We start from the raw sequence: 27,214 nt of genomic DNA on the forward strand, positions 1-27,214 counted from the left end.
GATTGCCTTCAAGGATTACTCTGCTCCGATTCTAACCCTCGAACAACCTTCAACCTTCCTCCTTGGTCCGGCCTACAATCCTTGGCCAAAACCCTAGCTTCTTCTCTCTCAGTTTCTCTCTAAAAACTCTCTGTATCCTTCCGTCCCTTACTGCTGCTGTAAGGGTTTTTCAAACCCTATTGCAGACCATCGTATATATTTATAGTTTAAACAGAAACCAACCCTAATCTTAATTGAAAACTAAGTCCAGAAAGAAAAATAAAATATATAATACATAATACTACAATGTCATGATAAATAAATATATACATAGTTTATAATTATATATGTATATATCACCTACTAACCTAAACTACTATTATTAGTATTAATAATAAATAATTATTAATAAAAATAATACCCTATCATTATGTACGTTTGTAACCATATAAATCCATACAACCATTCATATATGGGTAAATATCCGTACCCACAATCACTCTATTCAGATAGTCCATGAGACCCCTTTAGGTCGATCCATTACTCCTATTCCAATCCATCCTTTTAAACTAAAATAAAATACATATTTAATCTAACAAATAAAAATTATAAAAAATAATATTAATATTAATTACATTCCGACCTGAAGTTTACTTGTTTTCCGTTGAAAACTTTTCAATGGAACAAACACGCCACCAAAAAAAAAAAATTCCGAGGGAACAAACTGTTCGGAAAGGGTAAAAGCTAGTAGAAAACTAACCCTGGTTTGAGCGAGGGAGACACCGGCCACACCCGCTCCAACGATGATGACGTCAGATTTGGGTCCTTCGCTTTCTCTCTCTACTCCTCTACAATTACAAATGTGGGCAACTCTTCCTTTTCTCTCTCTGGCCCCGCAGGTTGGGGTATTGATGGTCTTTGTCATTGGGAGGTGTGATTGAGGACAAGGGAGGAACTAGTAATGGGCTAACTTGGGTTATAGCCCAGGTCCAATTGAAAAAAAAAATTTAGTACTATTGTTCCTATAAGTCCATGTACTACTCTTTCTCTTCATATCAGCCCAGCCTAATCCAAAGTATTTCTATAAATAAAAAGAGTTATAAAATTTACAAAGGTTAAATCTTAAATATGAGCAAGTCCACGAACCATGAATATGCCCAATCACAAAATAAACCATAATAAAATATAATAGGGCCCAGCCCAGTAAATCAAACACATTGTTAGTTTATCGAAGAAGACCTAAACTCATCGTGTGTAAGGCACTAAGGTATAAGTGGATGGATATCATGGATTATTATTGTTAATCCAGTGAAATATTAAATTTTATTTTTGTAAAAAAAAAAAAAAAAAAAAAAAGGCTTTGTTGATGACTAGATAATTTCTTGTTAAATTGGGTAATTTACTATCTAATGAATTAATAACTAATCAGGGGCGGAGTACATAGGTCTTACTTTCTAATGTAAATTTATTGATAAGGAACATATAAATCTTACATTCTTGTAGTTGTTTGTTTTAATTCTTGTATGAAGTAAACTTCAATGGATTCTTGACTGTGAAAATACGTTAGAGTTTGGAAGTGTAAATGTGTTAGAAGGTTGTAGATTATTGAGTTTAATTGAATAACTGATGCATGATAATTATGTATTTAGAGCATGGATGACACACTAAGCAATCATGGGTTTAATTATTTTTAGCCCTCCCTACTTTGCAATCCTAGCTCTGCCCCTAATTGAGGAAGATGAGAGAGAAAGTGGAATGGATGGTCCATTTATTGGCGAAAACAGAGGGTGTTATGGTCAGAGTTGGAGTTAGAGGCGAGTGGTAACAGAAACAATGTTGCAGTCTGTTGATCGGACGATGAGCTAATACTGGTGGGCGATGGAAAGACCCCTAAATCAGCATTCTGGTTGGTTTTGACTGACAGGGTTCTTGTCTTTTGATCCAAGTTCCGAGTCTATCTTCTAATTATACTCTTCGATCTTTTGAAGCTCTCTGCTTTCACGCTAACTTAATGTGAAATGATACTTCAACTACAAATCTTGGAATAGGTGGCTGACAGGTCTATTGGGTCGATGGTTTTAAAGCCAAGCCATTGATATGTAATCAATTGTAATCGGTTTAATCACACATCTTCACCTAATACTTCTTTAATTATTTTCCTAATTTTTTTTCCACGTATTAGGCTTGCGAGTTGCGATCCTTTTCTCTTCACCTGCACGTTTTAATATCCTGACATTATATTATTCTTTTTTAAAAAAAAAAAATTTTTTAAGAATATTTTATGTCGAAATAAGTCTAAACAAACGAAAAATATTCTTTTTAAATTTTTCTTTTTTTTTCAGATAAAATATTCTTTTATTTTTATTTTGTCGGTGTTTAGCAAACGTCAAGATTGAGATCGAGTGCCTGATAAAGTCAAGTCCATCAGATACGACATTTAAAATAATTTGTCAAAAATTGATGAATAAATTATTTTTATTAAATTTTAATATTTTTTTTCTTCGTAAATATTTTACGAACAACCAAACAACAAAAAAATATTTTACATTCAAACAAATGGATCTAAATGATTGTCCTTAATTTTGAAACTTTTGAAGTTTGAATCTCAGTTATTCTCATGACACTCTCCTAACTCCACAAACAACAACCTTGGGGCATACCGGTAAAAGGCAGTGAAATAAAATGTAAAAATTATTTAAAAAAATGAACTTTTGGAGGTTTTATTATGAGGAGATGGAATCAAAATCTACACTTACCAAAATCTGTTATGAATATAAAAAATATATATATATACTATTTATTTGCCAAACTACCATTAGTATCCTCAAGTACCACTTTTATACATGTAAGTATTACTTTTGCCCACATAGGTATCATTTTTTTGCATATAAGTACCAGATCACAAGTACTAGTCTTGAGATCAGAGATACTACTTTTGTTCACAAATGTATTACTTTTATAAAGCAAGTACCACTTTTGTACAAAGATAGTAATTTTGTGCATGTAAGTATCACTTTTGTGCACAAATGATCACTTTTTGTGCAAAGCATTTTGATTACTTGGTTTGCACAAAAACAGTACATGTGTGCACAAAAGTGATATCTCTATGCACAAAAATAGTACTTACACATACAAAAATAGTGTTGAAGATACTAAGGGTAGTTTTAACAATTGAATAGTATTTTTTTCATGTCCACGTCAGATTTTGATCAAAGTCTATGAATTTGAAAATTTTCATTACTAAATAATAAAACTTCCCAAAATTCACTATTTTTTTATTTTCCCAAATAAAAAACCTAGCAAAGAAAAATGAATTCAATATTGTTTATATGTAACAATGGTGCTGCATGTGTATAAAATAACTTTGGTGAGACGTAGGATTTGTCATTTTTGTCCATTTTAATATAACATGTTTTGACACGTGCAAAACACTAATGCTACGTTTGGTATGCATGAATGGAATGGAATGAAATGCCCATTCCAACCATTCCTTTATTTGGTATGCTACTTAAAGTTGGAATGGCCATTCCATTGGAATGAAAATTCATTCCTGGGAATGAAAATCCATTCCACAACTAAACCTATGGAATGGCCATTCCATTCCCAAGTAATTTATTTTAAAAAATCGACTTCCCAAAACACCCTCATATTCCAAGTCTAAAAACCACCATTACCTTCCACCACAATCATCTCCGCCTTTCACCACCACCACCACTACCACTGCCTTCCAACACCACCGACTTTCGCCATTGCCCACCATTTTCCACCACCACCACTGCCACCGCCATCGTTTGCCGCAACCACCGCCACCACCACCGCCTTTCACCACACTGCTACCGCCACCACCTTCTACCACCACTGCCATTGTCTTTCACCACCTTCTACCACCACCGCCGCCATCACCTTTCACAACTGCTACCACCTTCCACCACCACCACTGCTACCGCCTTTCACTACTACCACCACCTTCCACTACCGCTACGCCATAGCCCTACACCACCACCGCCGCCTTCCACCACCACCACCACTGCCACTGCCACCTTTCACCACCATTGCCACTGCCGTTGCCTTCAACAACCACCAATGTCCCCGCCATCGCCTTCCACCACCACCATCGCCTTCTACCACCTTCCATCACCACCACCACCACCACCACCATCAGGATGTTTTGAGAACGGCATTTCTCACTAGATATAGATCTTATGTGTTTTGGGTGATGCCGTTTGGGTTAACTAATGCACCAGCGGTCTTCATGGATCTGATGAATAGAGTCTTCAAGGCTTACTTGGATCAATTTGTCATTGTCTTCATAGATGGCATTTTGATTTACTCGGGGTCAGAGGACGATCATGCTAGACATCTTCGGATAGTCTTGCAGACGCTTCGTGAGCACCAGTTGTATGACAAGTTCGAGAAATGTGAATTTTGGCAACGGGAGGTGAAATTTCTGGGTCACGTGGTGTTAGAAAGGGAAATAGCGGTGGATCCAGCCAAGGTTTCAGCAGTGGTTAAGTGGGGACAGCCTACTTCACCTACTGAGATTCGGAGTTTCCTCGGTTTGGCAGGATATTACAGGAGGTTCATACAGGGGTTCTCCATAATAGTAGGATTCCTCACTCATCTGGCTAAGAAAGGTGTACGGTTAGTGTGGGATGAGCATTGACAAAAAGCTTTTGATGAGCTGAAGACTAAGTTGACTTCTGCACCAGTTTTGTCTACTCCACAGAGCGGGATGGAGTATCTTGTCTACACAGATACTTCATTGTAGGATCTTGGCTGTGTTTTGATGCAAGAGGAGCAACCAATTTCTTATGGATCTCAGAAGCTCAAGCCTCATGAGCTTAATTACCCAACACATGATTTGGAATTGGCAGCAGTGGTCTTTACCTTACGTATTTGTAGGCATTATCTGTTAGGTAAGTCCTTCAGATTATTTAGCGATCACAAGACTCCGCAGTATTTGTTCACTTAGTGGGAGTTGAATATGAGACAGTAGAGGTGGTGGGAGTTTGTAAAAGACTATCATTTTTCTATACAGTATCATCTAGGAAAAACGAATGTGGTGGCAGATGCACTCAGTTGCCGACCTATTGGTAGTCTTTCTGCCTTATTCACCACTGAGTGGAACGCTTTGAGGAATGTGGATGAGTTATCGGATGCTTTTATAGCTTATATGGTGGTTACACCTTCTATTATTCGCAAGGTGTTGCATGCACAACTCACGGATTAGCAGTGCATTGACAAAGTTACAGAGATAGCTTTTAGGGAGGTTCCATTTTACTATATTGGGGCTGACGGAGGCTTGTGGTACAAAGGACATTTGGTGTACCTTCTGCTGATACTTTGAGGAAGGATGTGATGACTGAAACTCATCACTCTGAGTTTTCTATTCATCCAGGAGGAGACAAGATGTATCAAGATATGAAACGGCGATTTTGGTGGGCTGGTATGAAGAGAGACATTATTTTTTTTGTTTCTCAGTATAGTACTTGTCAGATGGTTAAGATTGATCATCAGAGGCCGCCAGGAGCTCTACAGCCACTACCGATACCGGAGTGGAAAGGGGAGAGCATTTCTATGGACTTTGTGGAAGGATTGTCCATTTCTTTCAAGGGGCATAATTCCATTTGGGTCATCGTGGATAGATTAACCAAATTAGCTCATTTCCTGCCTATTCGCACTGACTACACTTCGAAGCAGTTGGCGAGACTTTACATTTCTGAGATTGAGAAATTACATGGTATCCCATTGTCTATTATATCGGATATGGATTTGAGCTTTGTGTTTGGTTTTTGGAAGAGTTTTCCGCAGACTATGGGTACTGAGTTTCAGGCATTGCTGATCGGCGTACTCGTGCTTTGGAGTTTAGGGTTGGAAATCAGGTTTTACTCAAAGTGTCACCTATGAAAGGTGTTATGCACTTTGGGAAGAAAGGGAAGTTGTCACCGCGGTTTGTTGATCCATTTATGATCACAGATCGTGTTGGAGCTGTTATTTATCGGTTAGCACTTCCGGATAATGTGGATCGCATACGCAACATATTCCATGTTTCCATGTTGCGGACATTTCTGCGACATGAGGATCGGTATCAGTATATCGATGTTGGGGAGACGGCGTTGCCGTCGGATGCAATTTATTTAGAGCTACCGTGTCGTATTATAGACCAACAAAATCAGGTTCTTCGTAATAAGGTTACCCCTTTTTATTTCGTGTCCAGTAGCATCATCACAATAAGGCTGAGTCTACTTGGGGACGGGATGACGTCATTCGCTCGCAATTTCTTTAAATTTTGGGAAGAAGGTAAGAGCGAATTCCGAGGATAGAATTCCTTTTGTTAGGGGGGAAGACTGTAATACCTCTAATTTTAGAAGGATAGTCCTGGTATTTATTCTATTATTTCAAATGCATTTTTACTTGTTGACGTGCATATGTGTTAATTTTATTGCCTTAATTGTGGTTTATTATTTACTTGTTTTCTTTGTTGGGATTCTTTGTTGTGATTTAATTGAATTTACTTATTTAAATTGTACTAATTTAGTTGGTGTAATTATAGTAATTATTTGGTTGTTTTAATTAAATTAATTAGTTAGTTGTTTTAATTGATTTAGGTTTAACTGATGAATTTTTAAATGCATTTATTTTATTAAATATAATTGATTTCTAAACTTAACGTGACTGTAGGGTTGGTTGCATGTATGATATACACATAAGTAGCCGACATTGATATTATAAACTAGTTGGGTTTTATGGGCCGAGTTTCAGTTTAGGGTTTAGGTGGACTTGGATTTAAGGTGGCCTATAAATACAAGTAAGGTTTCAATTTAGGGTTTTAGAACCCAATTCACGGCATACAGAAAACAGAGAGACGTGTAGAGGAATCTGGGAGAGAACAGAGAGGGGAAAACCAAAGGATTACCGGAAAAGTTTAGAAGAAAGACGTTGAGATTTTTGAACCGAATCTCACAGGCAAGTTCTAATACTAACTCTATCTCTTTGGCCTGTGTTCTTTGCATCCCTAATTAAATTCTAGGATAAAATAAATTTAATTTAATTTATTTTAACTTGGTTTGCACTGTTATTTGGTTTTTAAAACAGTATGTGTTTTCTGTATCTGAAACTTGTTCGTTTTTAAACGGTTTGCATAACTCTTGTTCTAATGGTAATTGATTAGTGTTTAATGAGTTTAAATAGTTTTGGAGGACGTTTTTGTGCATTGTTGATACAATCCTAGGAGGAAGTAAACCGTTAAATTAATTTTTGGTAGCATAGAAATTGTTCAACATCGTGTGTGTTATCGATTGGGTTTTTGGGCTTGTTTTTAATCTGTTTGCAATAATTCTTGTTCCAATTAGTTTTGATTAATGAACAATGAATTTAATTAACTTTGGAACACTCTAGGACTGAGTTTTAATCACTAATAAACTTGGGTTTGAGGAATACAGTTGCCGGACATCACCAGAATTGGAACGAAGACACACAGGGGAAGAGCCTGTTCTAATTAGAGTAGAGCAGGCTCAACAAAAGGGTAGAGCAGGCTCTACCTTAGGTGGAGCCAGCTCTTGGGCTCTAAAGGCGGCTCCACTTTGTGTGGAGCCGGCTCTACTAAATGGGGGAGGCGGCTCCACCTTGTATGGAGCCGGCTCCTTTGATTTTTACTTCCAGTTTTAAGTTTCTACGAGACCTGGGCTACAGGGATTGAATTCTTGACATTCTAGGCTGAAAATAGAGTGTTTTTAAAGGTATTCAAAATGGTCTAAACCTATATTAAATTTTCAAAAGGCCTGGTAATTCATAATCTTCCATAAGAAGCCAAAAGAAGGAACAACCGGAAACTCTTAGGAAAGAGATCAATATTACTGTGACGCGGATAATTCAAGTTGCTTGTTTTAAAATTAGCATTTGAACTAGGAATTTTGTGTTTAAATCAAATGATAGTGGTATAGGATTAAGCATCACAATTTATATAATGTCGGTTATGTTTAACAGGAAATTAGTTGATGTTTACAAGTCATTATGTATAATCAACTTACTGAATAAAATGGATTAGTTTAAATAAGCATGTCAATTTTGATATTGATATTAGTATGCTGATAGGGGATTAAAGAATGGATTACACTTATTATCTGCGCTCTTAAACTGATAGAGAACCATGTGTTGTTCATACATGACAAGCATGCTATTTATATATCCTTGCTGTACTTGTTATAGATGTGTAGATATTGATATTTATAATATCATCTGTATTATTAACAATTGGATGGATGGTGTTATACTTGTTATGGATTGGTTGGCATTGATTTTATCTCATCATTTGTATTATCAACATTGGATGGATGGTTTGTATGCACCGGTATGGGACGGTGACATACTAGAGGGATTCGCTCATAAATGCTAAGTCCTACCTACTCTAGATTAAGGGATGGATTAACTATAAAAGTTAAGTCCTACATGTACTTTGTGTCAGATCACTAAATAGTTGAGTGACATTTTTGGGTTGGAACGGATTTAAATATATTTTTATAGTGCCACGATATGAGCCTGAGTCTCAGAGTCGTTGGCTAGGGAGTGTGTATGCATTGGGATGCATAGCTGGCTATGATGGTTGGATGTGTACCCTGCTAGGTCTAGGTAGTCATGCCCACCTCAGGTGCGTTTTGCATGGTGCCTACTAGTCAGGTTGAGACGGGCCTGTAGTCCAGTGAGAGTCCTGTAGTGTGATTATATATATATATATATATATATATATATATATATATATATATTTATGGACTATTTAGTTATTGTTGGATTGGTTAGGATGTACATGCGTATCGAGTCTCTGCTTGGGTAGTAGTAGTATAGAATTTGCTATAGGCCTGACCCACTTATCATTTTTCAGGTATTGGACGTTTAAGGTCTTAGGGCTTGTTCGAGCTGAGCAGAGACAATCTTCCATTCTACCGACAACGTAGGACTTCGTTCCAGATATTAGTTTTGGGTTTTTATCTTCTGTTATTTACTTTCGTTCGGTTTGGGTTTTTAATAGGGGTCCACTAGAGATGGATTCCCGAGTTGTAAACTTATGGAGTTTGGATTGTTAGAGTTTAAATATTTATATTTGAGAATTTTTTAATTTAGTATTCTTTCAGCTTATTATTGTTTTCTTAAATTCGTTTTGTATTCTGTGTTCGTTTAAATATTAATTGTAATACCCTGATATTTTAAAGGATTTATGAATTAAAATTAACTACTTTTATTTTATTTTTAAATGATTTATTTGATTTAATTTGAATTAATTGTGTTTATTTTAATTTTTAATTGATTTGTTTTATTGAGTGCTTAGATTAATTGCTTTATTTTATTTATGTTTCGTGAATTATTGATATGATGATTGTTGTGTGTGTGCTTAATTATTGATTGAATTGTTGGCGTGTTGATTTTATTGGTATGGTGTGACTTGGTTGTAATTTATTGTTTTGTTCATGTGTAATTAGTTTTTAGTTTTTTATTTTTATTTTTTTTATTTAAGTGCTTATTTAATTATTTAGTTTATTTAAATTAATTGGATTTAGGCTTAAGGGAACTTGGACCAAAAGATATGGTCTTGGGCTTGTATGAAGTCTTAAGTATATATATTTATATATATCTTTCCATAACAATTATTAATTAATTATAATTATATATATATTTATAATTAATACAAAAATGATCATTTAAATAATTAAATAACCATGAGCCTTTATTAATTAACCCAATAAGGCTTCATACAAGCCCAATACCATATCTTTTGGTCCAATTTCCCTTAAGCTTAAATCCAATTAATTTAAATAAACTAAATAATTAAATAAGCACTTAAATAAAAAAAATAAAAATAAAAAACTAAAAACTAATTACACATAAACAAAACAATAAATTACAACCAAGTCACACCATACCAATAAAATCAACACGCCAACAATTCAATCAATAATTAAGCACACACACAACTATCATCATATCAATAATTCACAAAACATAAATAAAATAAAGCAATTAATCTAAGCACTCAATAAAACAAATCAATTAAAAATTAAAATAAACGCAATTAATTCAAATTAAATCAAATAAATCATTTAAAAATAAAGTAGAAGTAATTAATTTTAATTAATAAATCCTTTAAAATATCGGGGTATTACATTCTTTCCCCCTAACAAAAGGAATTCCGTCATCAGAATTCACGAATCCATGAAAGGAAAAGTTTAATTATAGGTATATATGATTTAATTAACCAATGGATTAATTATTGAAGATATATATGTATATGTAATATAATATATGTTTATAGATATATATTATTTAAAGATTATTATTTTATTTGGGGTTCTAGTTGGAATATGATTTGTATTTTAATGTGTATAAATATACACATAAGGCTTTAGGGTTAAAAGTTTACACGTTAGAAAAATAAAGGAGACAGAGAGAGAGGAAGAAGAAGGGCTAACAAGGAGGAGATCGGATCTGAGAAGGAGGACGTTTGGATTGGAAGAGACAATCAAAGCTTAAAGCGTCGGTTTCGTTTCAAAACTTTCAAGCAAGTTTTTCTCTAACTTTCATCTTAGAACTCATAAGGATTTCACCTTGGGTGTCAAGGCTTTAATTAAATACCGATTAGTTCTAATGAATTAAAAGTATGAAATATTATATTTTATTTTTTTTTATATAACTTTAGATTTTAAATTAATCAATGTATGGGTTATATTTATTTTTAAATCAACTGTTATGCATGATCTATGACCCAAGAGGGTTATTTAAGGTTTATAGAATTTCGGGGAGTTTTATATAGTTTTTTTAGAATTTTCTGGTATTTTTTTATATTTGTTAGGAATTTATTAGATTTATTTTTCCTATTTTTTTGGAAGAATTATATATATATATACATATACTGTTGATATATATATATATATATATATATATATATAGAAGCTTCAGTAGAAATCGCTTCTGTAGGAATCGACGCATCAATAGGATGTAATCCAGTGCGGCGCTATATATATATGTTACTATGCACGTGGATCGTGGCCCTTGGATTGGGCTAATGGGGGATGGTTGATTCGGTATGGCACGGCACATGAAAAACATGGTGTACACTCAAGTAATGGTTGTTGGATTAAATGATGAAGGGTAAATGATCCAGCGCATCGCGGTACATGAAGATCTAGTGTGCACATGCATCTGGACCGTAGATGTGGTCTAATCAACTTAGAAATAATCTAGTGTGGCGCGAACCATCAGAGTTGATGCAGCAGGGAATCATAGTGCGCCATGTGTCGTATTTAATCCGGTGCGGTTGCCCTCATAGTAGTGTTTGAGCTCAGCCAATTATTTTGCCTGTTTGTGACATAAAATTAAAACGGTCATAACTTAGTCATCTTAAATCGAAATTGGGTCATTCTTGAGCTCAAATTCAAGGATTTTTCGTGCTCTTTCCAATGGTACCAATTTCATTATCAGATTCCTATCATACTAAGAGATATTTACATTTTAGTGAAATGGTGTTGGAAAAATATTTAAACTAATATGGAGTATTTATGGGAAACCATTTGTGATGATATTTAGTGACGTTTAATTTGTGTAAATGTCATTTATTAAAAGTTTGGTGATGGAATGAGTTATATATATACTTAGTTATATATGTGTATATATGATTTAATTAATTTATGTGTAGGATGGAATGAACTATATGTATATACATCTTCATTAATGTATATGTATATATGATTTTAAATAATTAAGGATTATTATTGAAAGTATTATACATATATATATTATATAATATATGGGTATATATATATATATCATTTAAGACAATTAAATTATTGTTCTTATTTGATATATTATATTAGGCTGGTTATTAAATTAATCTTATGCATATAATATGCATGAAATGGTTATGTGTGAATTAATTTATTTTTAAGTTTAAAGTTGATACATAGTTGAATTGTAAGCATGGATGAGTTGCCATAGGCGTAAGTATTTTGCCTAAGTATTTGTATGAATAAAATACATACACAGAAAGCATGGTTGAATTGTTAATTTAAAAGTATAAATATATATACTTAAAGGAGGCATGGTTGAGTTACCAATATATAAATAAATATATTTATAATGGCATGGTTGATTTGCCAAATGTGTAAATAAATATACTTGTGGAGGTATGGTTGATTTGCCAATATATAAATAAATATATTTAAGGAGGCATGGTTGAGTTGCCAATATATAAATGAAAATATTTATAAGGGCATGGTTGATTTGCCAAAGCGTAATTAAATTGTTACGTGTTAGATGATTAAAATATCATCTATGGTTATTATATGTATAGACTGGATTAGGATTAGATATTCTTAAATTAGTACTTACAGGTTAGTGTATTATTTTATGCATATTAATAAAAATAATACTGGTGGAGACATGGATGATTTGTCAAAGCTTAGATTTTAGATTTGTGATTTAAATAATTAAAATCATTATCGGGTTTGGGATTAAATATAATATTCTTTTTATTATAATTTATTGTTCAAATGATTAAACAACTGACTATGATGGGATTAAGGTTAAAAGAGTTTCTTTTTAAAATAAATGGTAGATTGGTCTAGGAATGATTATTATTTTAATAATTATTTAATAGGTATGGAAATTTAATAAACCTATTAATGGATGTGATTAGTATAGTATATATAATTATATATAGACATGTATATCATGCTTTATTAAAGTTAAAACTTTATTAGGTTTGGTTTTGATCAGAGATGATCTGTTTATTGGTTTTCAGAGGCCTGGTAGAGTGAACTTGCTCGTAGGGTTTAACCCACGATTTTATTTTTCAGGTTATTAGAAGTTCAAGTCTCAAGGTTAAGGATCTGCAACTGGAGGACTTATCTATTCTTTCTATTTTATTTCAAAGTAGGATATTATTGTTTCAGTGATTATTAATGGATTTATGGATAGTGGATTTTGGTTAAGGGGTCCTTGAGATTACGGGATTCCCGAGTTATAACCATTGACGAGTTATTAATGGAAATTTTTATTTACTAGTTTTTCTTCAGCGTATTGTTTATTCTTTTATTTCCTTTTGTACTCTGTGCTTGTTTAAATACTTTAATTGTTTTGATATCCCTTAATTTTGTGCGCGGATTTGATCAACCCGTGTTCCGAAATTAGGGGGTATTACATTAATTGTTTGATATCCCTCAGATCTGTGCTCGGACTTGATTACCCGTGGCTCTAGAATCGAAGGGTATCACAGTAGTAGGATAAAACTTGTTCGTGGGCCTGACCCACTCCTATTTTTCAGGTGTACGCCAGTTCCTTGAGCTTGTTCGTACTGAGCAGAGACGGTCACTCACTCTTCCGACGACGTAGGATCTATCTCCATGATTTAATTATGGATTTCTTCTAGTTTTATTTCAGTTTGGTTTTTCTTTTAGGGGTCCACTAGATAGATTCCCGAATTGTACCCTTGGAGGTTTTGGAGTTGTACCCTTGGAGGTTTTGGATTTGGATTATTTAAATCTTTATTATGTGAGATTTTAAGTATTAAATTTCAAGGATCATGTTTTAGTACTCTTTTCAGCTTTTAAACTTTTATTTATTAGGGTTTGGACCTGGGCCTGATCAACCCGTGTCTTGGATCCGAGGGGTATCACAGTTGGTATCAGAGCACTCCAGGTTCAAGTGTCTCTAGGATGTTTCGTATTAAGTCTTCCACGTAGCGTTTTCTTTTGAATAGAGCGTAAGTTTAGGATTCGTTGTATTCCTTACGATTCGTTTAGAAAATACTGATGTGAAGTTAATTCTGTAATTGCAAAATGTTTGGCACTAGGAAGAGGATGGGGCCCGCGATGACAGCAAAGACGGGCCCAAGGCTGAGGAAGGTTACTTCGGTGATTCCCCTACGAAGGTCAACCAAGAAGGCGGAATTGGAGACCAGGGAGTTGATTCCAATAGGCGTTGTTTCGGAGTACAAGTCAAGGAAGATTTTTTATGTGCGGGATTGGCCACCATATTGTGGACCTAACACAACCTCAGTGGTGCTCGAAGCTGAACCAATCGGAGAGGAAGACCCCGAAGAAGATCGGGATGGAGGAGATACCGAAATATCCAAGATGAGGGCACCAGAGTTCAAGGGTGACTGCTCTTTTAAGAGTACTTATAATTAGTAGTAGTGGAGGAGGTATTAGTAAGAATGTAGTACGGATTTAATCACGTACATTAGGATTATGTTAAAGAATACCTTACGGTTATTGGGTTGACAGTTGTGGTTTGGAAAAGTTCTTAATAAAGTGATCTAACAGTTATGGCTATTTTATTGTGTTTTGTGATGGCATTTTTGGTGATTTATACACATATGGTTTTTTTAAGCTGTATTAGAATGGGTATGTTGAGCTCATAAATGTCTACCACAGTGGGATGATTGGTTTTGCTCAGGCAAACAGATATTTGTTTGTGGTACATTATGTTAAGACAGGATGATTACCAAGGAATTTGTGAGAGAACTTGTGTAAATCAATATGGTAGGTTTAGTTTAGAAGGAGGAATTCCCAGGATAGAATAATAGTCTAAAATGGGAAGATTTCAGAGTATTTTGTTTACTTTATGTGTTCTGCTCTATGGAATTTTCAGAAACACGTAAAAAAAATTTTTTAATAGATTGGTTGGTGATACACTTATACAATAGACCTTAGGATATTTATTTTTAGGCAATACTGCCATATAGGATGGACCTGTGACACTAGATATTGGTAGACTCAGATTTATAGCAAATCTTTTGGTCTTGGACAGGCACACTTATGACATGGGAAGGATTGGTTATCACTGTCATGCTCAAGTTATTTGTTTTGGATGGGTCTATTATGATTACCATACCTGGTCAGGATAGGTACGTCATTGATATGCCACGTTCTAGCGGGGTCACTAGCACCTATTTGGTTCATATGGAGGAGGAAACGGAGGAGGGGACTACTGTATCATTGATAACATACCAATTGTATAGGGTTTCCGGATGTATTTCAGGAGGTTCCAAGGTTGCCGCCTAGTCGCGAGATCAACTTTGTGATAAACTTAGCTCCAAGCACTACGCCTATTGCTAGGGCACCGTATAGGATGGCACCAGTGGAGATGCGAGAGCTGAGGGATCGAATTCAGCAGCTACTCAGCCAGGGTTGTATTCGCCGGAGTACTTTACCCTGGGGAGCATCAGTTTTATTTGTGAAGAAGAATGATGGTTCACTTCGGTTGTGTATAGATTACAGGGAGTTGAACAAGATTACTATTCGTAACAAGTACCCTTTGCCTAGGATTGATGATTTGTTTGATCAATTAAGGGGAGCCACATTTTTCTCTAAAATTGATCTGCATTCTAGATATCATCAGCTAAGGGTTAGGGAGCAAGTTGTTCTAAGACAGCGTTTCTCACGAGATATGGTTCTTATGAGTTTCGTGTCATGCCGTTTGGGACGACTAAAACACTAGCAATTTTCATGGATTTGATGAACAGGGTCTTCAAAGCCTATTTGGATCAGTTTGTCATTGTTTTCATTGATGATATCTTGATCTATTCTAGGTCTGAGGACGATCATGCTAGACATCTACGGATAGTTTTGCAGACGCTTCATGAACAACAGTTGTATACCAAGTTTGAGAAGTGTGAATTTTGGTAGCGGGAGGTGAAATCTTTAGGTCACGTGGTGTCAGAAAGAGGAATAGCGGTGGATCTAACCAAGGTTTCAGCAGTGGCTGAGTGGGGACAGCCTACTTTACCTACTGAGATTCGGAGTTTCCTCGGTTTGGCAGGATATTATAGGAGGTTCATCTAGGGGTTCTCCAAGATAGCAGGGCCACTCACTCATTTGACTAAAAAGGGTGTACGGTTCGTGTGGGATAAACATTGTCAGACAGCTTTTGATGAGTTGAAGACTAAGTTGACTTCTACACCGGTTTTGTCTACCCCACAGAGCGGAATAGAGTATCTTGTCTACATGGATGCTTCGTTGTAGGGCCTTGGATGTGTTTTAATGCAGGAGGAGCAACCGATTTCGTATGGATCTTGGAAGCTTAAGCCTCATGACCTTAATTATCCAACACATGATTTGGAGTTGGCAGCTGTGGTCTTTGCTTTACATATTTAGAGGCATTATCTGTTGGGTGAATCCTTCAGGTTGTTTAGCGACCACAAAAGTTTACAGTACTTGTTCACTCAGCGGGAGCTGAATATGAGACAACGTAGATGGTTGGAGTTTGTAAAAGATTATCACTTTTCTATAAAGTATCATCCAGGGAAAGCGAATGTGGTGGCGGATGCACTCAGTCGCCGATCTGTTGGTAGTCTCTCTGCTTTATTCGCTACTGAGTGCAATGTTTTGAGGACAGTGGATAAGTTGTCGGATGTTTTCATAGCTTATATGGTAGTTACACCTTCTATCATTCACAAGGTGCTGAAGGCACAACTCACGGATCAGCAGTGTATTGCTAAAGTTGCAGAGATAGCTTCTAGGGAAGTTCCATTTTATTATGTTGGGACTGACGGAGGCTTGAGGTACAAAGGACGGTTAGTGGTACCTTCTGCTGACGATTTGAGAAAGGAGATGATGACTGAGACTCACCACTCTGAGTTTTCTGTTCATCTGGGAGACGACAAGATGTATCAGGATATGAAGCGGCAGTTTTGGTGGGCAGGTATGAAGAAGGACATTGCTCTATTTATCTCACGATGTAGTACTTGTCAGATGATCAAGATTGATCATTAGAGGCCGCCAGGAGCTCTACAGCCACTGCCGATACCGGAGTGGAAATGGGAGAGCATTTCTATGGATTTTGTGGAAGGGTTGCCAAATTCCTTCAAGGATCACAATTTCATTTGGGTCATCGTGGACAGATTGACGAAATCAGCTTATTTTTTGCCTATTCGCACTGACTTCACTTCGAAGTAGTTGACAAGACTTTACATTGCAGAAATTGTGAAGTTACATGGAATTCCACTGTCTATTATATCAGATAGGGATTCGAGCTTTGTGTCAGGGTTCTGGAAGAGTTTTCAGTAGGCTTTGGGTACAGAGTTGCATCGTAGTACTACTTATCATCCTCAGACTGATGGACAGACTGAGAAGGTTAATCAGATTATGGAAGATATGCTTCGATCGTGTGTTCTTGATTTTAAGGGCCACTGGGAGGATTACTTACCGCTTGTAGAGTTTGCTTATAATAATAGTTTCCAGAAGACTATTGGGATGACACTATTTGAGGCGTTATACGGCCGCTCGTATCGATCGCCTGTTTGTTGGCTGGAGGTTGGTGAGAGCAGATTCTTGGGTCCTGATTTCATCAAGGATACTTCTGAGAAGATAGCTCTTATTCGGGATCGCATGCGTACTGTCCAAAGTAGGCAGAAAAGCTATGCTGTTTAGAGCCACAGTGTCGGATTGTCGACCATCGGGATCAAATCATTCGTAATAAGGTTATCCCTTTGGTTCGTGTTCAGTGGAGTCATCACAATGAGGCTGAGTCTACTTGGGAACGGGAGGATGTTATTCGCTCACAGTTTCCTGAATTATGTGAAGAAAGTAAGAGTGAATTCCGATGACGGAATTCCTTTTGTTAGGGGGGAAGAATGTGATACCCCTAATTTTAAAAGGATAGTTCTAGAATTTATTTAATTGTTGAATTGCATTTTAATTTATTAATTGTGCATTATTTAAATTACTTGTGTTATGTGGTTGTTTTATTTAATTATTTTATTTAATTGTGTATTTAATTAAATGGTTTTGTTTTTATGTTATTTGATTAATTATTTGAATCTCATGTTTATTTAATTGGACTTTATTTATTTTAGTTGTTTATTAAATTAGATTTTATTTTATTTTAATGGTTAAAGGTGTTGTTTATTAAATTAGGTTTTTGTATTTTGAGAATTCACGTATGTAGCTGACGTATATCTAACATGGGTTGGTCTATGGGCCGAGTAAGTCAGTTTAGGGTTTAATTGAACCTAGGATTAGTTTGGCCTATAAATATGCGTATAAGGTTCTGCCAAGGGTTTTTAGAACCCTACTCACGACTGTGGAGGCAGAGAAGGAACAGAGGAGAATTACAGTGAGGATTGCCGGAAACCTTAAGAAGACGGTTCTAAGATTTTGAACCAAAGTCTTACAGGCAAGTTCTAATACTAATTATTTCCCTTTACTCGTATTCTTTACATTCTTAACACAACTTCAGGAGTAAAGAAATATAAACATTAATTTAGTTTGCATGTCTGAGGTAATTAAATCAATATGTGTTTCATGTAGCGTAAACTTTGTTGTTTTGAATTTTCTTGCTTAATTCATGATTTAAATTGACGACGAATTATTGAATAAGGAACTGAATTAAGTTTGGAACACATTGGGTAAACATTAAAATAAGTCTGGGTTTCATGGTTGATTTGTTTAAACAGAAAGCATTAATGAACTAAGTTGCTTGTTTTAAATCCTTATTGTGTAGTTCAAGTTGCAATTGTTGTCGATTATTAAACAAAGGGTTTAATTATTTCTAGAACACCTTGGAGTCTAGTTCAGATCTTAGGAACCTTAGGTAAGAAGAACAGTTCATCGGGAAGACGCCGGACTCAAGGAAAGTGAAGAAGACGACATCACCAACCGAGCCGACTAAGTTGGGAACTTAGCTTGCTCAGTTGGGAACTTAGCTTGCTAAGTTGGGAATTTAGCCTGCTTCCTTGATTTTTTTTTTTTTTTTCTGCTATTTCTAGCGAGGTTGGGCTACTGTGAATGGATTTTTGGGTTTTCAAACTTAAGTTAGAGACTGTGATGGTAGGTTTTGGATGGTTTAGAAGTGTGGTTTAAAACACAGAAGGTGTACCCAGTTCTAGATTGTTAGAAATTTGAATAACAGGAATTTCTTAACAACTTACCTATACTGAATTTGGTTATGGATGTTTAAATTGCTGGGACTTAATTTAGTATTTTTCTATCAAGGATTATACGTCTCTAATTATCTATCAATGATGTAAAATATGCTTATCAAATTCTATATTTTTGTCATGTTTAGTGAGGATTAATTGATGTGTAACTTTCTATCATTTATAGCATCAATTAATGGGTTGGTATAGTATGAGCATGATAGATTGTCTATTTTTATTATGCTTGTCATGAAATTGATTGATGTATCTCATTATTTAGATTTATCAATTACTAGAGTAAGCATGTTAGTTTAAATTTCTATGTATGCTTCTTTTGGTTCAGTTTGCTATACGCATTGACTAGGTATTTTTGGAACAACTGATATTTATATTTACATTGTTATATTATCAATTGTTGTAGTTAAGGATTAGTTTGATATTTACAGTCCTTATCTGTAATGTCAACTACTGGATGGATGGATGGTATGCATCGGTATAGGACGGTAACATACTAGGGTTGGTTTAGCTCAAATTGCTAAGTCATACCTATTTTGGAATAAGGGTACGGATTTTAATAAATAGAGTCCTCCTTATATATTAGTTTATGCTGCTGATTACGCTGAACGACTAAACTGGATTTCTTACGGATGGATGAGAACGGATTTTAAATATATTTTTATGACACCACGATATGAGCCTGAGTCTCAGAGTCGCTGGTTAGGGAGTGTTTATGCATGGGGATGCATAACTGGTTACGATGGTTTGATGTGTACCCTACTAGGTCTAGGTAGTCATGCCCACCTCAGGTGCGCTTTGCATGGTGCCTACTAGTCAGGTTGAGACGGGCCTATAGTCTAGTGAAAGTCTTGTAGTATATATATATATATATATATATATATATATATATATATATTTATATATATTTATGGACTATTTAGTTATTGTTGAGTTGGTTAGAATGTATATGTGTATCGAGTCTCTACTTGGATTGTAGTAGGATAAAACTTGTTTTTAGGCCTGACCCACTCCTATTTTTCAGGTGTACGCTAGTTCCAGACTTGAGCTTGTTCGTGCTGAGCAGAGACAGTCACTCATTCTTCCGACGACGTAGGATCTCTCTCCATGATTTAATTATGGATTTCTTCTAGTTTTATTTCAGTTTGGTTTTTCTTTTAGGGGTCCACTGAATGGATTCCCGAATTGTACCCTTGGAGGTTTTGGAGTTGTACCCTTGGAGGTTTTGAAGTTGGATTATTTAAATCTTTATTATGTGGGATTTTAAGTATTTAATTTAAAGGATTATATTTTAGTTTTCATTCAGCTTTAAACTTTTGTTTCTTAAATTCGTTTTGTATTCTGTGTTCGTTTGAAGTATTAATTGTCTGATATCCCTCGGGTTTGGGCCTGAGCCTGATCAACCCGTTTCTTGGATCTAAGGGGTATCACAACCACTACCGCCACCGCCACCGCCACCACCACCTTCCACCACCGCCACCATCATCACCTTCCGCCACCACCTTTCGCCATCGCCCACCACCTTCCGCCACTACCTTCCACCACCGCCACCTTCCACCACCGCTATAGTTACACCACTATCTCCTTCCACCACAACTGCCACCGCCTTCCACCAACACCACTGCCACCGCCTTCCATCAACACCACTGCCACCTTCCACCACCACTGCTACCACCAATTTCCACCATTGCCGCCACCACCGTCGTCTTCCAACACCACCACCTACACTACTACCACTTTCCACCATCCACCACCGCCACTGCCACCATTTATTTTTAAAAAATTATTAGAGAATATCATTTTGTTAATTTAATTTAATTTATTTGTTACTAAGAGGGATATTTTGGAAAATTCAATTAGAAATTTATTCCATTTTAAATTTTAAATTGGTCCAATCAAACACTAGAATGGTTATTATCATTCCATTCCTACACATTTCATATTTACAACCAAACAATAGAATGAGAATGACCATTCCATTCCAAATCTATTCTCATTCCATTCCCACTTACATTCTATTCTATTCTTGCATACAAAATATAGCATAACAGTATCTTTATATAATATTGTTAGATTATCTTTTATAGAAAAAATTCTTTTGATATGTGCAAGTATCATGATGTATACCAATTTGGAGCAATTTTTTATTTTTAATCTCAGAGATAATAAATTTTTCCCCCCTCAGATTGATTAGAAGCATGGATTCTATGATATTAAATAGACAACACGTTATGATTGAATATGTTGACGTTGCAAATCTTAGGGCACCGACATGAGATTTTCACGGATAAGAACATAGATGCATATAATTTATTAATAGAGATCAATGTAGCCAGATTTTCTAAAATGATGATTGCCGCGGACATGTAATATTTTAAGGATAATGCTTAATTACTCATCCTTTCTGTATTCTAACAACAATTTATCACATCAATTTTAATAAAAAATAATCATTAGTAACTAAGCATTATCCATATTATAATATATATAATCATGCTCTTATTAGAATGTACTTTAACATTACTCTTTCCTATATATAAGAATAAGAATATATTTGTTGCGAGTTTCACTGGAAGCCATGCAGGCATGTCAAATTTTCTTCCGTTGTATTTGGCAACATGAAATTGAAATTTTGAAATTAAAATTGAAATTTGAATTTGAATACGTAGAATTGGAATTTGTGGAATTAATAAAAAAATTAATTTAATTTTCTAAATTACTTTTTTCCATTTCCAAAATTCTAATTTCATATCTACCAAACATAGCCATCATGAAATACTAATAATAAAATGATTCCAATAAAATGCCTTGGAATTATTGTACAAGTGCTTGAAATTATGATTTTTTTATTATTTTTTTTTATTCCAAGAAATCATTCAAACACTCAAACATAAAAATAGTACTTACATGCAAACCTTTCTGGAGTATAAAGAGTATACAACAGATTGCAAACTCCTTTGTAGAGGTTTACTAAAAATGCTTTCATGAAATTATGATTTATTAAAAACGCTAACTTCAAATGTTTTTTTGTTATTTTTCATTTGATCTGGCTCAATAACTTAATTGATTATTTACGAATTAATTAATCTTTGATTTGTTATTTAATAAGAAATTCAATTTCATAATTTATCAAAAATTATTCAGATTAATAACTCGATTTTTAATAGGGTTAAGTGCAAACAAACTCCCTGTAATAGGTTTTGTGTATTGAAAATGTGTTTTTCAGTTCCAAAAAAAAAAAAACTTGACCCAAAGTAAATTTAAAAACCCTAATTTATCATTTTCTCTTCCTATTCTGCCCTTCTTTTCTCCACAACTGAATAAGGCCGTCCTTAGATTCGGCAAGACTTTCAGCAATTGTGGCACACCTGCAGGCCACGGTAAGGCACAGCAACGGCAACCACAACACAAGGCGACAAGATCGAGCACAAACTCTGGCGACAACAAAGAAATGGTTCACGACGATGAAACAGCCAACTATTACAGAACTCGCTCCTGGTTAAAGCTAGAACCAGATTTCTGTAAAATAGGTTTTAATAAATCAGGTTTGGGCTAACCTAATTCCTGTAACCAAACACTCTTCGTCTTCACAGTTGCAGTCATCAACCTGTGGCTCACCGACGGCGAGGATACGGCGACCTCTGTAACTCTCTCTCCGCAACAATAAAGAACCAATTGATCAGCCATAAACGTAGACGTCGACCACAAAATCAGTCAAAAACGGCGACTACACAACCAACGACAACTGTCGTCCCGGGAGCGTTCGCCACTGCGTCGTCGGAATCTGGAATCGTCGAAGTCAGATTTGGAAGTCTGTTAAACCAGCGGTGGCCATCCTCGGAGTCAGATTTGTGATTTGCAGTTTATTAAAACAAGATTGAACATTTGATGCACATATATATATATATATATATGTTTGTCTTCTTTGATCACGAGGGCGGGGTTGATTTGTGCAATCAATGGCATCTGAATCGGCGTGCTCGACTTGTGAGCACTGCCTTGTCTTCAGCACTCCAAAAAAGCCCTTTGATAAAGGGGTTTGATTTGAGGGTTAATGGAGAGAGAAATTAAAAAAATAAAAAATAAAAAAAATTGTGTGCTTCATCTCCATGGCTTCTTTGCTTCGTCACTTTGTTCAGTTCTTCGCTCCTTCGAGGACCGCCGGAGGCCTGCCCAAATCGACAAATTGATCCTTAAATTGCCCAAAACAACCATCACCACCTTGTCAGAGTTCTCTGATAGACAAAGCTCAAAGTTGTCACAGCGCTAGGGCTGAAACTTGAGCGGGCTAACCCAGCCCAACTCAAGCCCAGCCCGAAATTTTAAAATTTGAACTCTAAGTTCACAAATAGAGTTCATGTTCGGGTTGAGTTTTGTCAAAATCAGACATATTCGGATTGGGCTCAGACTCAACCCGAACCCAAAATAAAATAAAATTTCTCCTTTCTCTCTGCTCTCTCTTCTTTCTCTTTCTCTTTCTCTTTCTACCGAAATCCAAATCAGGAGTACTGTAGCCCTAGTTTCTTCCTCCCTCATAATTTCTTCTACTTCGCAACGCTGAAGAAGTAAAAATACTATATCCATCATCCTCCTATGCTTCACTCTGGAGAACTTGATTAGTGATGAAAGAAAGGGACTCCTTGAAGACAAAGAAGCAGAGTCAGGAAACTTATCCAACCATAGCAATAACGAGGGGAGAGAGCAAAAAAAATTTGTTGTGATCTCCAATCTGCGACTTGAAAAATTTTCTTGAAGAGATCGAGCCCAACGTTCCACACAGAGAGGGTCGAGATGGAAGACGAGGATGGGTAATAAAGGGATTGCTTATAAACGAGATCACTATTTTAAGATCTGGCTCATGTCGATTTTTTGAAATTCTGGGAAACTGAAAGATCTGGGTTTTGATTTTTTGAACAATCTGAAGTTGATTTTTTGAAGTTCTGGGAAACTGAGATCTGGGTTTTGATTTTTTGAACAATCTGAAATGATATGCCGATATGGGTTTTGAACTTTTGATTCTTGCAGGCAGATGGGTTTTGAAATATATGGGTTTTGAAGTTCTGATTTTTGCAGATTTTGTAGTTTGGAGAGAGATAGAGAGTTCAGAGAGAATAGAGATGGAGGCGGGGAGGCTAAAATGATTTTCCCTAAAAATAATATAATATAATATATATATATATATATATATTTGATTATATTATTATTAAAATATATATAAAATTTCAAAGAAAATATAAAATCTCAACCCGTCAACCTAATTCAACCCGTCCAAAAATATTCAGGTTGGGTTATGACTATAACTCATATTGGGTACAATTTGGATTGGCTCAACCCAACGCGATCGGGTTAGAATTGGGTTGGACTGGGCTGGGTTGGGCCAGCCCAACTTGTAGCCCTACACAGCATGAGTCATTTTAGAGAGAAATTCCAAGAGATAGATTATTTTAAGTTCTGGGGTATTTGTAACAAAAATTGATAGCATAGAGTTCTTATTTGCACAATATTGATAATAAGGAGGATTATTTTGCAGTGGACCCTTTTTAATATATACTTGTAATGACAAACAACTATCATAATGCTTGTGCTAGTACTTAGTAGTATATTTTTTCAATATTACGGCCATCGTCGTTTAAATAAGTTGAGACATGGACAACAAGTCGATTGCTACATAACCAAATTGTGGTTTCTTCAAAGACAGTCTTTGGTGATGCCCTTGTTATATTTATTGCAAAAAAATAAAAATAAAAATAAAAATAAAAATAAATAAAAAAGGACGGCTTGTAGTTTATCTTTGTGATATATATATTTATATTTCACCAGAGATGTCTCTAGTTCCCTCCTCAGTTTCTCCTAATGGCCCATTTTCCAACGGGCTATTTTTTAAATTGCGTGATGTTTCAATAGTCTTTACCTCTGGGCTGGGTTGGGTTGTTGTTGTTGGGCTGCCTTTGGGCTTGTGGTCTGTCGACCTTCTGGGCTTGTCCTCCGTACTGTTTTGTTTTTCAATAGACTACGTAATATTGATTTACCCAAAAAAAAACAATTGGTGGTGTGAGACATGTTAGAGCACCGAAGAAAATTAAGAAAGATGGAATGGACCAGCACTTTGGTATATTTCACAAATCTTTAGAACTATGAGCATCAAGAGTATTATCAAATCTACTGTTATTTAACAGGATGGTTGCAGGGAAGGAAACTTGTCTAACCCATTCAGCCTACGATGTAAAAATGATACCTGATGCACCTTGGAAAACAAAGTTGCTAAAGAAAAATCTATATATATATATATATATATATATATATATATATATATATATATATAATCATTCGTTCTCTCCTCTTATGTGTTGAAATTCTGGGATTCTTGCAATAAACAGAAAGAAAATTAAAATTCCAAAATATAAGAAAATTCTATTGACAAATAAAAATATTAGTGGTTAACTTTATTAAACTGTTTATAATATGCTTAGTGCCGCGAACTAGAAGGAAATCAAAAAACAGAAGCAAAAAGAAAAAGGATCAACAGGTCTGGAATGGCTGGCATTGTTGATCAACAGGTTACAAAACCTGAAGTAATATATGATGGCTAGCTGGATCAAGAAAGAAACATGGATCTTTCTTGTAATTCACAAGATTTCTATTCTTCGGCATATTGAACTACACTTTGTTGGAAGTAATACTTTTTACATTTCTAAGAGAACTTTAATTGATACATTTGATTTTCAGTTTCTAGTTCTCACGATATATACTTCAAAAAACTGATAATATATATATCGGTCACTAAGAACAGTAGGTGGAAGGTAGTTGAGAATAAAAGCTTCAAGCATAAGCCAACGTGATATTTGTTATGCTGAATTTGATACTTCACTTACTAGGAGGAGCTCTATGATATGCCGGAATGGTTGCAGGGAAGAACATTTGCCTAACTCCTTCAGCCGCTATGATGGGAAAAATGATACCTGATCTAACCTGGAAAAGAAATTCGCTCATCAAAAGTCTAAATGGATCAAGAAATAATATATATGGGTCTTTCAGTTTAAGGCATAGTAAGAGAAGAATCCGTGTGCTAACTGTTTTGTATTTCATAAACCGTAAGGGAGGACATAGCTACGTACCAAAATCAATCTCACTCCAGCGCACAGGCGTTTAAGTGAAGGAAAAGGTAGCAACAGACGAACAACACCGTATATAGCCACAGCAAATAAATGGAGAACTAAGCTTGGCGGGTGAGGGTTTGGACCAGCGACTAAAGCCATAGGTCCTGTCAAACAAACACCTCCAAGGCTTATATAGTTAAAACATGGTCGACCCAAATCCTTAATTGCTTGATCAGAAGATACAGACGACAGTTTGTATAGTGCTCCTGCCAATGTATTTATTGTGAATGCCATTGGCTGCGAAAAACCAAAACCTAATCAGATACCAAGTTTGATAAAGAGTAGTTTTTTAATTTCTATCATGACTATTGTATTCTCGTTCACTTAATTAGCCCTTTTTTTTTTTTTTTTTTTGGCAAAAATAACTGGAATCTTCTTCATTTTGTGTCCTGTTAAATGAAGCAATTATCTTTAAAATATGAATTTAACTTACCTTGCGCAAGGTGTAAAAGGATTCAAAATATTTGCACAGTGAATCAACATCATTCAGGTTATGCGGTGACTTAAAAAGATTCCGCACGCAGTACTACAATATCAGAAAGTGCCACAGTCATTCCTCCACCAGTTAAGGGATAACGCATGTTCAAAGCATCACCCGCTAAAAGGGCTCCAGGAGTAGGATGGGGGGCAGCCGGCATACTTCTATTCGGCATTGTTCTTATATTTTCTTTATCAATTGCAGCTATAAATCATCTTGCAGCTCGGTTGGTATCTGACACAAGAACCATATTCGATTAATCTAAGGTATATAATAAACAGGAATAGGAAAAAAAAAATGAGATGGGGAAACGAAATTTAAGTAAATAACCATATATGATACTTAAAAAACATAAATTGTGTAGTAAAAAACTATAATAGATACCTGGGGAGCCACTGTGGTTTTTAAATAGTAGGTCATTTCACCATTCGCAATAGAAGGTAGCTTTTAACCAGGTACATCAACCATATAGCTGAAGATGCAAAGAGTTCTCTCTCTATTTGGACAGAATCTCATTACATTTTCAATTAAAAAATAAATCTCCCCCTCTTTCACTCTCTTCACGGCCCTTTTATAAGCAATTACAAGTGCTGCTGGACTATCAGTTTTGGGCCTTCTTTCCAATGGGCTTGGTCTTCTTCGGTGGATCCTCCGAGCTCGGCCCATTCTGTGGTGCTCTTG

At 35.5% G+C, this 27,214-nt stretch overlaps 2 pseudogenes; both read right to left on the reverse strand.

Moving 5' to 3' along the window:
* Window positions 1–904, reverse strand: part of LOC132282039 (squalene monooxygenase SE1-like) — a 98,069-nt pseudogene extending 97,165 nt beyond the window's left edge.
* A 24,858-nt stretch (window positions 905–25,762) lies between these two features.
* Window positions 25,763–27,214, reverse strand: part of LOC132282040 (squalene epoxidase 3-like) — a 36,116-nt pseudogene continuing 34,664 nt past the window's right edge.

This window comes from Cornus florida, unplaced genomic scaffold (assembly GCF_030987335.1).
Source record: "Cornus florida cultivar Cherokee Brave unplaced genomic scaffold, ASM3098733v1 CherokeeBrave_3.0.0_Hap2_Chr11, whole genome shotgun sequence".
Taxonomy (NCBI): domain Eukaryota; kingdom Viridiplantae; phylum Streptophyta; class Magnoliopsida; order Cornales; family Cornaceae; genus Cornus; species Cornus florida.